This window comes from Fringilla coelebs (assembly GCF_963513975.1).
Source record: "Fringilla coelebs genome assembly, chromosome: Z".
Taxonomy (NCBI): Eukaryota; Metazoa; Chordata; class Aves; order Passeriformes; family Fringillidae; genus Fringilla; species Fringilla coelebs.
In genome coordinates this window covers 56,776,157-56,792,200 of record NC_140031.1, presented here as the reverse complement: position 1 = coordinate 56,792,200, position 16,044 = coordinate 56,776,157, and the positions used below count along the sequence as shown (strand labels likewise).

Genomic DNA, 16,044 nt, shown 5'->3' with positions numbered 1-16,044 from the left:
AAAAAATCGTCTTCCTAGAAGGATAATGAGGAAAAAGAGAGAAGCAGGGAGACTCAGAGGAGAACCTGTGCTGAAACAGAAGGTATAATTTTGACATTTCCTGATTCTATCCAGAATTAAATAATCCCACCATCATGCTATAACCCATTGTTTCTGGGTTAGTAGGATTGACCTGTGCTGTCCAACCCCCTCCAGCCGTGGTCACAGGCTGAGCGATGCTTGAGGACCATCAAGGCCCCTGCTCAGTGAGCATGGATGGCACAGCTGACAGGGGTCCATGACACCACTGAGTAAAACTCCTGCTTGTGCGTTTGCCAGTCCTCCCATGTGCAACCCCTGGGATAAAGGAGGCAAAGAAACTAGGGCAAAAGCCTGGAAAAGTTTCTGGTACTCCACAGTTCCCTCTGTGCTGGAGTGGCAAGAGCATTCCAGTCACTGCCCTAGAGAGAAGCAGATAGTGAGGACCATACCACTCATGAGTGCAGAGGAGAGGGAGGGTTTCATCATGGAGACATGTCACATTGCTGTTCAGAGTTAAAAGGGAATTTGGTGACAAAAGAGGAGAGCGGGAACCCAAATGTTGCTTATAGACCTGGCTGCCTGCCTTGAAGACTGCCTGTAAGGCAGGTCACTTTACTGAGACGTGACAGGAGAGGAATCTCCAGAAAATTGTTGTTTCCTGGAAACTCTTTGCCATGTTGAAGAAGTTACCAAACTCTTAAGAATAAAACAATTAAATAAAACTAGAGGCTTGGCAGGAGGAAAAGATCGATATGAATAGTATTTAAGAGAAAGAAAGCTGCGTGAATAGTATTTAAGAGAAAGAAAGCTGTTAGACTCCAGCAACTTTAATAGCCATGACAGCTTTAAATCCTTACTAGTCATCCTACCAACAAAATCCACCTAGGTGCAGCAGAAAAGGAATGCCTCTCTGTTGGCTCCCCTTTTCATTTGCTCTAGCTGATGGGGGAGAAGAGGCACAATTAATATTCTATCACCAAATGAATAACTGGTGCATGGTCCTTAGGCTAATATTTCTCACAAACAATATACCCTGTATGAAATGAGAAGTTCAGCTAACCATTAGAGAGGAGCTACTTTATTAAAAAAAATGAAAATTAACAGAACAGCAATGAGAGCTGCTGGAGTACTTTTGGTGATTTTGAAGATGATGCTTTACCACTTCACCTTGATTCTCATTGGGAAGCTATCTTCTCTGCCTGCCACAGTCCCCAGTCCTTTATTAAAGTTTTCATCCAGCAAAAACCAGACTCTTGTTCTCCAGAAAAAGCTGGAGGAAATGGATTTCTCCCTCATTATGCACACCCTCAGAATACTCGCACAAGCACATGATTCAGCATCCCTGGGGCAAAGAGACACATTAACACATTTTGTACACTCTGGGCTATTTCCCAGAAAGCATTCCTCCCATGGTAGACACAAAACACTACTGTTTGTTTGGAAGGCACTTTCCTATGAAGGAAAGAAAATCCTTCAAAGAATTACATAAGATGGGACCATTTTCAAAATACATGTGGTTCAGGTGAAAAAAAATCATTCCTTCATAATTATTCAGCATTACAAATTGTTCTCAGTACACAGAACAGCATGAACTTTTCACCAGTAAAATCATAAAACAAGAAAATTTGGTAAAACAAAGATGTTTCATGCCCTGTTTTGGTGTCTAGTTACTATCTAGAAAGGCTTCAGTAAAAAAAAAAAATCAGATTAATCCAACATAGATTTGGATTATAGTTAACTTGTCCCAAATATCTAGGGGCAAAATCAGTGTATTACAGGCTACTACAGCTTCTGAGAATCTATATCATTTTTGTGCCAACAAAAAATGTAACATATTTAATTTTTGAATGAAAAATTTCAGATATCTGTAGTATATGTCACCTCCATAATGACTGTCTTTTGAATGAAGGTTATTCATATTCAGAGAAAGGAATTTGAAAGCCCACTTGCAACCCATTTTTTGCTTTGTTCATGCACAGTACTTTCAGATATCTATATATCTTCCAAAGCAACAAGCAGTACAGTCAGAGATCACGAAAGACAATCTACCTCTTCTCTAACCAAACACAAGCTATCAGTATTTCTTTCCCTTATTGCACTGAATCCTTTTCTCCTCAGCAGCAGGTAAAGCAAAGACTAATGAGGAAGGAATCACCTTTCAGAAATGCTGGGTCATTGCATCAGGTTTTTCAAATGTCTTCTCTTTTGGGAGATGAGGTGGCTCAGCGGGGGCTGCTAAGATGGAAAAATATCAATGTATTACTCATCTTATTCAAGATGCCAGTACGATGCAGTCTGTACTGATGCAGTAAGTGGTAAGACAAGCCACCTAATGAAGCTGGGAAATTATTAAATACCAGCACTCTTAACAAGAAAAACGACATTTTCAGGATAGGTAATTGGCAACTTTGCCCTACAGACATTTCATATGACAAAATAAGCACCGGAAATAAGGAAGGAATATCAGACACCCTGCTTTGCTTGAGTCATGTTTCACAGCCACTAGTAATGATCTAGTAATCATCCAAAAGAAAAGCTGTATTTTCTTGTCTGCAATTGAGGCAAGTCAAGAACAGCTCCACTGAAGCAATCAAATTTGTGATCTAACTGTGCAAACCCAACAGCACTCCAGTGCCATATAAAGCCAACCTGGTGCCTAAGGGAATTCTGGTGGTGCTTGGTGGAGGGCCTGACAAAGCACAGCTCCGCCAAGGAGCCACCTGTCATAGTCATCCTGTTCATTAAATGTCTTCACGCATCACACATCCCATTTAAGCAGGAGTTTTCACTTCCTGAAAGTCATGAAGAACCACAGTGCATTCTCCCGGCCTCCGTTTGCATTCAAGAGGGAGCAATTGTGGATGTTCCATTCTCCTTTGAAATGCCTGAAGAGTAGAAGGAGTACCTATAAAGTAATGTATAGCAACTTATACTGAGGGCAAGAAATCTGTTTGGTCCTCAGATCCACAGCAGCCTTGGACACTGTAAGCCAGGACATCGGGATGTGGCCCTCATGTGTTCTGCTAATTGTTTGCAGGTTATCAAAGCGTTTGTTAGCTATTACATTCCCATTCTATAGAGAGGAAAAAGTTGAGCCATGGATGAAGAGTTTACATGGTGGACATTGGTCTGATTTTCTGTTCATACATTGTAAATTTTAAATAAAAGCATTTAACAAACCGGTGTAGCACAGCATCTCTCTGCTACACCTGAGGTTTTGTATTGCCTTAGGTGGTATCATTTTGACTGTACCAATCCCAGATAATTGAAGGTCTCTGGGTAGAAACAATGTACTACAAACATTTAGGGAAATAATAGCTGGTAAGAAGAAAAGTTCATGAAACTTGTTTATGCAAAGAAGACTTAAATTACTGAAACCTGTTTTCAATTCATTCTTCCAGGTAATCTACACTGTTTTCAGCAACTGCTGCCCAGACCAAGCTGGACTCTTTACCTGACCTCTGATGCTACACATGCATGAAAGGATCTCCCCGAGAGCCCTAACAGGTGCAGGAAAATAGGATGATTTTTCCACGACATAGCATCAATATAATTAATGATTTGCATTTGTAAAGCTGTTTTTAAGAGGCAAAGAGCAGAGAATGACTTGGGGGTTCAGAATGTAGGGTGGTTGCTCCTGAAATTACTTGTCTGAAAGATGATAAAGGGAGAGTTGACCACTGCTGCCTGCCTGGAAGATTACAAAACATTGCCCATCGCCTTAAAACAGGCTTTCATTGACCATATGTGTGACATAACAAGTTACATCTGATGTGGTGGTTACTTCCAGCCTTTGGCAGGCAGAAATTTTAGATTGTGCCTAAGCAAAAGTACAAAAATTTCACAAGAAGGAAACAGAGCTGAGGATCATCATGTTCTTGGCATGGTGACACCTTGGAGTTCTCCACAGCTCTCCCCAAAAGCTGACACTGACAGGGTAGGGGCTCAAAGGCATGAGGGGTTTCCCTTGCATGTTCTGGGGCATAGACAGGGTACACATGTAAATCCTGTGGTCTCTTCACTGTTTTCTCCTGCTGCAACATTTCCTAAAGTCAGAATGATGTTCTTTTTCCTTTTATTTATTTTCTCAGCTGAAATCCTATGGCATCAAAACTGGACTGCCAGGTCAACAATTATGAACCGCTTCCCTGCATCAGAAGCGATGTCTTGTCGCTGGGCTGTGAGCTGGGCTGTCCTTGCAGGACCAAATGGTACAACCCCATACAACCCCTCTGGAATGACATTTGGAGGGTGAACAGATTACTCTGGTTTCCCCACCTGGATGCTGCAAGCAAGATGAGATTTACGTGCCCTGTTCTGTTGGTGTCACATTGTTGCTTTGCAACTGCTGATGCCTGGAATGCATTTCTAAATTTAGGAACCTTCTGCCTATCTGGGCTTATCCCAGGTGTGGCAAGTCACAAAGTTTGGAGGTCATTAGACAAGTCAGAAAACCCTTAGCCTTTTGCTATAATTTAGTAGTATTTTGTATTGCCCTTCTATTCTTTTGGAACTAAGATCTTTGTCTTCAACTGAAAGTCTCAACAAACCTTACCTGGATTACTAAGACTGCTCCTTTATCTAATGGACCTACAGAAAAGCATCTTCCTGCAAACCAGACTGCCCACCCACATCCTGATTGCAATGTGGATTCTTGGGAGGATCACTTGTGTGAAATTCACTGTCCTGATTAATGAGTACTCTCACATAGAAAGAGCAGAAATGAGGCAAAAGAGGGACTCATACCAGGAAACAGTATTTACAGTTTTCTAAGTATGTTTTTTAAAATGCACAAGATTAAAACTGAATTGAAAACTTCTAATACATGTCCTAGGGCTCCAAGATTTAATTATGAGTTATTTTCCCTGGTCTCTTATTTGACATGTTTGTTACATGCTCCCTTACCATATGCCTATGTATTGCCAGTAATCCAAGATTGCATGGAATATCTGTCTATTCATACTTTGCGCAGTTAAGGTTCTGTTTTGTTTGTAGGAAACCCAAATGGGTTTCCTACAAACAAAAAGTTCTTTAAACAGCCCAGCAATTACTCCACCATTTAGGACATTTTCCCTGAGCTACAATCCAAGGTGTCATGGTCCAAGCTGGAATTGCTTTCTCTCTCTGGTACCTGTTTGTAGACAATGAATGTTTCCTCTGGTGTTAAAGACCTATGCTACAATTTGAGTTTACCAGTTGGTTATAGACTTATCTACCTGAGAGATCACTCACACTTGGAAAACCTATGCTCTAGTCCCTGCTTCTGGTCCCCACATCCTTTTCTTGTCGTTGCTTACCTTGATGACATGCATATAATGTCTTTGCAGCAAAGAGTATGCACTACTGTGCACAGCGCGGGGTGGGGAGATGCAACCTCCCCCATGGAGATCCAGTAGGAATCCTGGATTCCTGACTCACTGCATATAGAGAGTGACAGAAGGAGAAAAAAAGAAGAAATAAAACAAGCCCTGCGGTTAATGGGCAAAGATAAGAAAACCACCATCATGTTAAAGAGATTCATCATTTGGGAACTGGATTTCGACAGCTGAATTAAAAAATAAAACTCCTTTAGGAATTACCAACAAAAGCTATTTAATTTATGAAGGTGTGTCACACCATGGCCCTGAGGCACCTCAAACCATGTGTTCAGAAGCACTCTATCTTTGCTGCCACTGCAAAATAAGAGAAAAACATGAAGAATTCTGAAAAGCAAAAATTCCCTTGGTATTCTAAGAGAGAGCAATGAAGTTCTCTTCATACAATGAGAAGCAATTCCTGTACCAAAGAGCTGAGCTCACATCATTCTAAATGTGTGAGAGAGATAATTGCACAAATGAATGCTGGAATATGAGATGTGGAAGAACTGCTGAAGTACCCTGCTTCAAATAATGCAAGAAGCCTTTGACAGAGGTAAGAGTTTAACCCAGGGATAATTCTGCACTTCATCCTCTCATGGCTGATTTCTTTCCTTGAGGCAATTCCCATTGCCTACATTGTCTAGACAAATGCAGGATGCAAAGACTTGGTTCCCATGACTGTCTCCACTAGCAATGACTGCAAACCTTCCCACTGATGTGCTGGTTTGCCTAGAGGGTAGGTAATTATTAAAAACATTTTATTTCAGTATGTATTCTAGTAGAGAGGTAAGTACATGGCTACAATTACCTCTGCCTACAGAAGTCACTGCATTTAAGTGTCCATACTTTTTGCTGGTAAAAACATCAGTCCACAAAGCGAAGCTTTGCTTGTTTAGCTGCATTAGTAAAAATGTTCTAGTATAGAGTTTGTATAATTTAACAAACTTTCATGCAGAAGACTAAAAGCATTTTCCTGGAAATGGGATAGCATTAACCTGGTGTTGCTCTGCCAGGTCTTTCAGACCATTTACAATCTAAAAATGTTTTTACAGCATTTTGAAGTTTCACCAGTGATCCAGTTATTCAGAATCAGCTTCATCTGTTTCAGATAGTCTTTTCCTTGACCAGTACTTTGTTTTTGAATTTACTTGCCTTCTTAGGACTCTGGTACTGTATTGAGGTGAATTTGTCCTGAGGTAGACTGACAGATACGGAGAAGGGAGAACAGATCTGCATTTAAGCCTGAGAAGAGATATGTTACTGGCACCTCGAGCATATGAGATCCTTGTCCACAGATTCTTTTGCATGGGTAGCCCCGAGGAGGACCAGTTTCAGTATATACCAGTCTTCCACTGTCTCAAAGCTATGACTCCTTGCATATCAGGTAGTCTTCACTGGCTGAAGGACTTCTAAAAAGAAGCATGAACATTGTCCAAGTCTGACTCCAATGCCTAGTAAACTAGAAATTACTTTCACTTCAAGTATTCTTTCTAAGGCATTAATGATGTTCTAAAATAAGAATCCAATACTGCAGTTGCTTGACCTTGCTGACCAAACTTTGCAGCACACAACATGCTTTGTTCAGGAGTCCTAATTGCAGCTCTGGGTATTGATTACATGGAAATACCTGGTAAAGCTGACCTTGAACTAATATTTTATGTTGTTGGTTTTGCAAAATTTTTGAGTTTTCCTTCTTTCCTCCTTCTCTTCCCCTCCTCTGTTGCTTGAAAGTACTCCTGACATCTTTGTTAAGTCCTTTTTTCCTTGTGGCTTCAACAGGTCACAGCAGATGCCACGCAAGTCTCACTTTTAAATTATTTTAATCCATGTGAGTATGCTGTATAAAGTCTCTTGCTGCCTCCCCTTATTAGTCCCTATCTCTCCCTCTTAGGCTTTGCTGCCCCTGTGCACGTGTCATACCAAGTCAGTTCTGTACTTTGACTTCTTATAACAATCTGGTGCTGGGGCCTGGTTCCTCAGTCTCTTACCCTACAGAGCCATATACCATTTCAGCCTACAACCTTGTGTTTGTACACGGCAATGAGCATGTTTTGCCTTTGTAACATGCTGGTCCAAGCCCTCTGAATGTCCCTTACTGTTACTTTGACCACATCAGCTGTATTCTTGGATGTCTATAGTTTTTTCTGAATGCACTGAGCATCTCTGTTACAGCTGGTTTGCTTTTTAAAGTGAGACCATGATACATGTGCAAGCAGATTACTGTCTGTTCCTGAACATGCCTGAACATGCCTTGGGAGTTTTTTCTTTAACGGTAAATTCTCAATGAAATTCATTACACGTGTCCCTTTCTTATCAATCAGGATTCCGTACTGCACATCCACTCTTCGCTCGCCTTCACTGAACCAGGACGGGGATTTGCTTTACTTTTTGCCTTAGGATTCGCGTACTGCAGAAGTTAAAATACCTTTCAGGGAAGGCGACATGCTTTTCAGACTGCAGATTTTCTAAAATCGAGGCTCGGACTACCAATGCCCGCTGGGTGGCTCCAGACACTGCACCTTGCCCCCCTCCACCTGCGCAGCGCTAGCCCGGCCCTGCAGAAGAACGTGTTAGTGCTGGAGACCAGCAAGGGTGACAGGGCAGAGCCCGGGGGGATAAACAGAGGATGCACCAGACATGTAAGTGATCCTTACTGATGAACATTTGCATCACGGTAGTGCCCAGAGGCCCAGCAAAGGGTGCCTGCGCAGGAAGAAACATCAAGGCTTAAATTCCACACATTGCCCTTGGGGCACTTAACTGAGGCGCCTGAAGTCAAGAGAGAGAGAGTGCAAGAGAGAGAGAGAGAGTGGGAGGGAGGCTTACAGAGGCCACAGAGGTGATGTTGTTCCCTCACAGACAGCATGGGGGCGGGGGACGCAAATGAGATGGTGATTCAGTGTAGGTGACTTATTTAAGCTCCTAGATCTCAACAGGATGAACCTGGCCCTCTGGGAGAAGGGAATATTGAGGACTAGAACTGCAGCTGTGTCTTTGCTGTGACCCCGTGTGTGAGCATCTGTGCGTGTACACTGCATGTCCTCACCTCAGACACACACACACTGCATGTTCTGACCTCTGTGTCCAGCACATAAAGAGGGGTTTGGCAGGGAAGAGAGAAGTCCTCTGATTTAATTTGGAGAGAGGCTAATGATCCTGTAAAGCAATAAAACAAATTCATGCTGTTGCCTAACTCTCTGCCTTCTCTTTCTAAATACACTCCTGGTTTGTCATGTCTTTAAAGACTGTACACATATAGGTTACCTTCACACAAACTTGTCTTCCTGTTATAGAATTTCCACAATTTTATTTTTTGCCATCTACCAAGGGCTGTATGAACCAACTGTAGGTAAGGAGCTGTTTCACCTGCACTACCCTGTGTTAGGGCTGAAATACAAGGAAAGCAAATGGACCAGACAGCACCAATAAAAGTAAGCATAACAAGGAAAGGAATGGACTCAAGTCAATTTTGTTTTACTCCATGCAACTATCCCATTTGGATCGTGATTAATATTTAATTTGGACGTAATGAAGTTCAACGGTTTCCCACACTTCATGTTATAATATAGTTCACTGCTTCAGGAAACCCCTGTCAGTTCTACTAGGCTTAAATGAGGTGTGAGGATCCTAGATGGCTTTGCATCAGTGGTGATTCAATACATAAGATAATACATGCATAAGGAAGAGATTTCTCCACCTGGCTAGCCCCATCACATTAAGAGGTGTACACTTTTTAACTATGAAGTGTTAAAGCCAAGGAGACTCAGGAATTTTTAGTTTGATAATATTTCACTATGTCTCATCTAGTATGGCAGCAGAAACCCAGCCTTGCACAAAGTGTCCATTTTATTGAAAGGCTGCAGTTACTGAAATTGTATTTTTCTTGCTGAACCTGGCCTAGAGGTACTGCCCCTTTCACAAGAGGGTGAAGCATGTGAGCTGGTATTAACTCATACAGAAACTGATGGCACTTTACAGGCGTTATCTTGCCTAAAAGAAGCATCCTGTGTAGTGTTTTTAAGCCCAGCTGGAGATGAAACAACATGAGAAGAAATTACCTCCACCCTAGCTGAAGCCACGACACCTTGACAACCTGCTTCTATTCTCAAGGAATATGTCCCTAAATCTACAGCACACTGACATGGGTGAAATGTCAGAAGCACTAGAGGAGGAAAATATTTTGCTATGTACAGGCAGAGTTTTGGGATTTCTTTATATCTGTCTCTCAAATTAGGCAAATGGGTGTCTTTATCAAGGTCCATACATGGTACACATATTTGGTACACATATGTAAGGAGAGCAGACAGAGGTGATGAGGAGGGAGTCTGTATTTCAATTGAAGAGTCTATCCTCTTCTCCATTCTGTAAGATGCAGAGGAATAATTAAGTTATTACAAGCTAGCAATGGCTAGGAGTTGTGGAAGAGCCAGAGATTGCTACTATTAAACACAGAACACCACCATTTAAGCAACTGTTAAGGCACTGGCATATCATTCTGCTATTTTGAGTCGGATTTCAGAACTGAAGTAGTAAGCTGTGTTATTATTTTTAGTGTTGGCTTGTTTCTTTTTTTTAAGTGTTGGCTTGTTTCTTTTTTACATCTGAATATATTACACCATATGAAAAAACTTCAAATCCATTGCCACCCAGCCCCCCCTAGCTCATTGCTCTTCTTACATCATCATGAAAGTTCTGAGAAATTCTCTAATCACACTGCAGAGCAGGTTCCTTTGAAAACCTGTAATTTCCTGGTTTTTAACCTTTTTGTCTGGGTTTGTTTTGGACTCTGTTTTTTTAAGAAATGTATCACATACAATAAATAAACCCCATCAAGAGCACAATGGCACATGAAGGTTATGCTCTTTTGGAAACGACTGTTCCGACAGATTGCTGAAATTGGAATCTGCAGACCTGCAGCACATGAGAACTGGTGTTGATCAATCTTAGTGGAGAGCTAGACAGAAGGCTCGGGGATGAACAGCTACTCCTGTGCAGAAAACTTGATATTCCCTCACAAGGTGAGCAAAATTTGAAGACACTGCATGGCCATGAGGAGACATTCTTGCTAGTTCACTCTTACAGAGCTCACCCAACAGAACTGGTCAGATGGGAAGCATATGGAAGTAGACTGAAGGCTTGCCTACAGCTGCATCTGGTGTTCTAGGTAAAAGCCAAAAATGCTGAATAAACAATGCTCCTGATAATTTTCTCCATCTGCCATCAATGTGAAGTTGCAAAGTAAGACACACTGTTCTCTGCACTAGCATAATTTCAGGAACTGCTCATACCTTTCTGGAGGTTAAGACTGAAGGGAAATGGCTGAGACCTGGCAAAGAGAGGTTTATGGCATGTTTGGTCCCAGCTTACACTGTCTGCTCCAGGGGAGGTCTGGGCAGCTGGTTTTGACAGCTGATGATCCTTCTCTTGAAGGAGTGCAGTTGCATCTGTCTTAAGTTGTCTCTCTCTCTCTCTCTGTTATGCAAAGACTTTAAGTGACAGTGCAACATAGACCAAGTTAGATTCACAGTTCCCAGTCTGAAACATACTAGGCTTTTATCATGGAAAGAAGATACAGGAAACAAACACGGGCATCAGAAAGAAATGAAACAACGGATGCCTGAAGGAGAGAAAATGCTAAAGTTGCAGCAGCTGCAACTACCTCAGTGGAACCATGAATCTGTACTTGCTGGACTCTTCAGTGAGAAGAGATATTAGAACAGACCCCATCTAGCATCACAGATCTGTGAAGCACTCAGTCTATTAATAAGATGTATTAAGAAGCTTTTATTTTCTGCATATCAAATCAGCTTGGGGAGGGTTTTCCTCTCATGGCCCATCCCAACTTCTACAACTGAACTCAAATCTAAGCATTTACCTGTAAGATTCACTTGCAGTAATGGTAGAAGATGGTGTTTCTGCCAAATTTGAAGAAATTCTACCATATTTTGCTGTATGTTTGCATACCTGCTTCCATTTAGATTTGGACTTATGTCTAATACTGGTAAGCAGACAGAGACCAAGCACAGTAGAACAAGAGAGTGCACAACCAAGGCACCTTTTGCTTGGGAGAGGTGTTAAGCTTATATCCAGCTTACATTCAGGATCTATTTTGCGTCGTGTAAGCTTACAGTCAGCATCTATTTTGGTCTCTCAGGTTAAGTGCTTTTCTTGGAAGCTGTGCTTCGTTTCATTAGGCATCTTTCAGTTCAGCACTCTGAGATGGGAGTTGCTGGGAGAGAGGGATTTTTGGCATACATTTTCTACCAGCCCACATCAGCAAGATAGCAACAACCATCACGGTGTGCTTGCCCCAGGAAAGAGCTCATGCCCGATGGGCCAGAGCCCAGACCTTCCCGTCCTTAACACTGGAGCTCTCCCTCTGTGCTGGACCACCATGGAAAAGTTTTCTCCTAGAGGTGATACAGCACAAGGCTTATCACCAGCATGCAGAAAGGTGAAGCATTTCACAGCCCCAAAGAGCTTTTTCAAGCACAAGGATCTTGGATGTGCTGACAGCTGGATAGTCCTGAGCAAAGAGCAAGGGATACGCTTACTCCTTGGCCTCTGTCCTGCACTGCCTCACCTGCAAGAGCTGTCACAGTGCCAAAGTGCCACAAGTGGCTCTTGCAGGTACCTTTTGGGGATCCAGAATCCACTGGTTTAAACTGTCTGCCTGGTCCACATGTCCAAAATGGCTAAAATAATAATTTGTCACTCCTTGGATTTGTTGGGCACCTCCTCATACAAGATGAACAAATGCACTGTTGATTTCTGGAGGGATATGCCACTTTGCTGAACATTTATTTCACTGTTTTTCTTTACTTCAGGAACCACAATAAGTCCAGTCCTGGTACTTCATGCAAGTGCTCACCATCAAGCAGGGAGATAAAGAGTATTTCTTGTTTCCATGCTACCCAAAAGCTTCAGAGCAACAAAACCCCTTCATCTTTTGTAGTAAACACAGGTCATGAGCTATGAGCTATAATTTAATCTAATATAACAAAATAATTTTCGGAGCATTTGAAATGCTGTGAAGAGTAGCAGGCTTTGGGTGGGCTGCTCAGTTTTTTCAATACTACCTGTATAATATACAGATGTCAAATGCCAATTTTCCATTTACTGCTGCAAAACACCCAGATCATAATCTGGTAAAAAACCCCAAACCGTGGGAGGCACGCAACACATTGCAGTATTTGTTTCACTTACAACATACTATCATAAGTATGTCTGTGGAAGTCACTGGGAATCTCTATCAATGCAATCACAAATAATATGTTTCAGGTCTGTAATTTGGAGAATAAGTTAAAGGGAAGGGAAATGCTTTTAATTCATTTTTGACTCCTTTACTATAATTTACTCAAATCTGAGGTGGCTGCAAAAAACAGGAGATCACTTTTGTACTTTGTAACAATGGGAAAGACACTCAGAAATATCTGCCATCCTCTACCACTCATTCAAGATCTTTATACAAACATAAAAACTAAATAACTTTAAAGTTTGTGTGACAAGATATCCATCTTCCAGCCAAGTTTCAAACATTTAACAACATTTTTCCACTACTGACAGACATCCAGTCCACTAAAGACTCCATGAATGTTGAATAAAGGGTTCCATCTTCTTAAGTTCCATTAAGTCCATTGGACCAACCACTTTTTTAAAAGAAATGCAAGAGACAAAGGACTTTTACATGGGGCATCTTGTGTTTTTCTGAAGATTGAAGTCAGGCAATCAGGAGTGCTGGAAATCCAGGACCAAAATCATTCAGCTCTTCTGACCTCTTGATTTTCACTTTGCATTCTTGGTTACAAGAGTTCTAAACATATTAAACTAATCCCAACTGTCCAATCACTGTTCTGCCTGTAATCCACAGTTACACCATTCATATGCCTGGATCTTGTCCTAATCTTGCACTGCTTGTTTTTTAACTTATATATACATTGTGTACTTCTATGCCCTCCTGATGTTAACTAGCAGCATTATTATAGCATTAAATTATTTGCATTGCTTTATTTGTTCTGCTTTATTCCTCTTTTTTTGATGCTGTTTTTTTTTCCTACTGCTTAACATGAAGTGCACAAAAATGCTGAGTAATGCAGGCATTCGTCTTCAAAATGCCTTTGCAGACAAGGAAGCTCATTAAATCATTACACTTACTCATGTCTAAGCTGAGTCATGCACATATCCTTGCAAGCTACAAGCTGAAGTATATTATTTCCTGTATCATGATAAAATAACACAGAAGTCTAATAAATAAGAAGCAGTCTGTACTCATGCATTTTTACTGCCTTGGTTGAAATGAAACACTTCCCACACAAAGGAGAACTGGTTACACTGCCTTAAGAATAAGCATAAGAAGCATGTTTACATCTTGCAAAACCAATTATTTCAGTGAAAAATCACTTAAAACTGATCTAGAAAGAGCAATATCCAACCAAAGAATTTGTGTGATGTGAAAGCCCTTAAAGACCATCCACAAACTCAGTGCTAGCCTTACTGTTTCTCCAAAAGGTATTGCTCTTTTCTGGTCAGCACACATCCTCATGAGCCCGCCAGCTACATGAGCCCACCTACATGAGGCTACATCCTCATTTAGGAATGCTAGTCTGGCCTCAAACACTCAGTTTTCTGTTCTAAGAGCCACAGTTCACTGAGATCTCAGACTTACTGGTACAGCTGGCCTGCAAATAACAACAGACGCTTCTCTTGTACCACAGCAGTTCATGTAGTAAAAGCAGGGGTATGAGAAAGGAACCTTTTTGAGTGCTTCAGTGTGTGTAGAAGAAATGGTGCTCTCTGTCATGATGACGGGGTGCTCTGCTGCAAGAGAAAAGGGATGACTTCCCATTCTAAAAGCAGGGTCATGGATACTGGCTGCCAGCAGGTGCTGGGCATTGTTCCTCACAATTAAGTCTCACTCTGATCTGAGAGGAAATGCAAAGGATATATTTTTAATAATATATTATGTGTTTAAATATATTTTTTCCAGTATGTGTATCCCAATACTTTTTCTCAGACATATTGATTCTGCAGATGCTCTGTGCCTGCACGTATGATGCTGTGTGACACTAATGAATACGCAAGATGTGTGGCACAGTGGTTTTACGGTCCTGTGGAATCAGTCTTAGGGCTGATCTTGAAGTAATTTTCTATCCTCCTCATGAACCAGCTTAGTCTGTCCTCTGTCCCCTTTGTTGAGTGGGTTTGGGCTTTTTTACAGGGCTCCCCTTTACAGTGCAGAGTGCCATTGGTTCCCTGCAAACAGGAACAGATGAACAATCCCCCTGTAATCCTCCCCTTGATTCTCTCCTGGGAATGTGGAGGGAAAATGTAGGGCACAGACAGTAAGAAAAATACTTTCAGGATGAGTCCATTCTACTTAATTCCTCAGGATAATGTGCTTGACATCATCTCTCTTCTTGCCCCTTCTACAGCCATTTGCCTTCTTAGCCTATTTTGATGGGCTCTAGATATGCCGTGTTGTCATGGATGTAAATAGTAATTAGACTAATGACCTCAACCTCTGCTGTCTAATCTCTACAGTTCAGATGTAATATTTTCTCATTTAAATTAAATTACTTTTTTACTGGCTTCGGAATTCCCTTAGAAAGACAATAGGGAAGTTAAGTGTGTTAGTGAGGCTGTCACACAAATGTCACCTCAACTCAGGAGAAAGCAGCTAGCCTGTCATTTGACAGATAAGTGGTCACAGAAGAAGAGAGTTCTGTTACTTTCAAATATTCAAATTTTTGATTTCATTACTGTAGTTAAGGAAGCAAAAAAGCAAACCATAGGAGCAAAGGTTTTACACAGTCCTTCACAGTCCTACACTTTGAATCACTTAAACAAAGAGGTTTCACTGCCTTCAGTGGTAGAACTCGTACAGCTGAAATTAGCCACTCTCTGTGACATGTTTTGCTAGGTGGGGTCAAGGCTCTTAGCAACTTTCAGCACTAGATGAAATATGTATTACAATATGTATTTCTGAAGCACAGTCCATGTATTCTTTCCATATACAGTATTAATTTATGAAGTAAAGCATCAGATATCATATGAAATCTGAAAAGTTTTCTTGCCATATGTTGCCACAAATGTCAAAGAATAATACACATTCTCAGACCAGTTTCAATTAACATGAATCACAGGACAAAGACCAGTAGCATGAGGTAACCCTTACATTCATACTCATCAATGCCTTCCACATAGTAGTTATTTAGCATTGTCCAGGCTTAGGGTAGGTCTGCTTGTGTGTATCCCCAAAGAAACATTCTCATTGACTTCTCCAAGAAATTTCACATGAAACCTGCCATAAGGCAAATTGAGTTCATCAGCTATGAAGTTAATACCTCAACCCTTGGACTGCTGGTCCTATTCCTCTTTCTCTGTTGTAGCCTCAGCTAACGTATTTGTAAAACTTGTGTTGCCAAGTTTCACCAGCTTTTGCCAGCTGAAAAAACTCTAAATTTACATAACCTAAATGGCAGAAGCAGCTCTGGAATTTCCCCTGTGAGGATTAAAATCACTTTCATTATGAGCTTTTTATTCCTTTAGAGCCCTTAGTTTCTAACGAAACAAGGAAAAAAAACAAAAAAGAAGACAAATGTCAACTCAGACTGCAATGGGAAACTGATAAAAGGAAATCACTCTAACACCCAAACCTTGCTTCTGA

General features: G+C 41.2%; 1 protein-coding gene across 2 annotated transcripts in view; it reads right to left on the bottom strand.

Moving 5' to 3' along the window:
* Positions 1–16,044, bottom strand: part of LOC311165717 (paralemmin-1-like) — a gene marked incomplete at its 3' end in the record, with an annotated part of 126,796 nt that overhangs the window by 44,983 nt on the left and 65,769 nt on the right. The gene's annotated exons all lie outside the window — the stretch shown is intronic.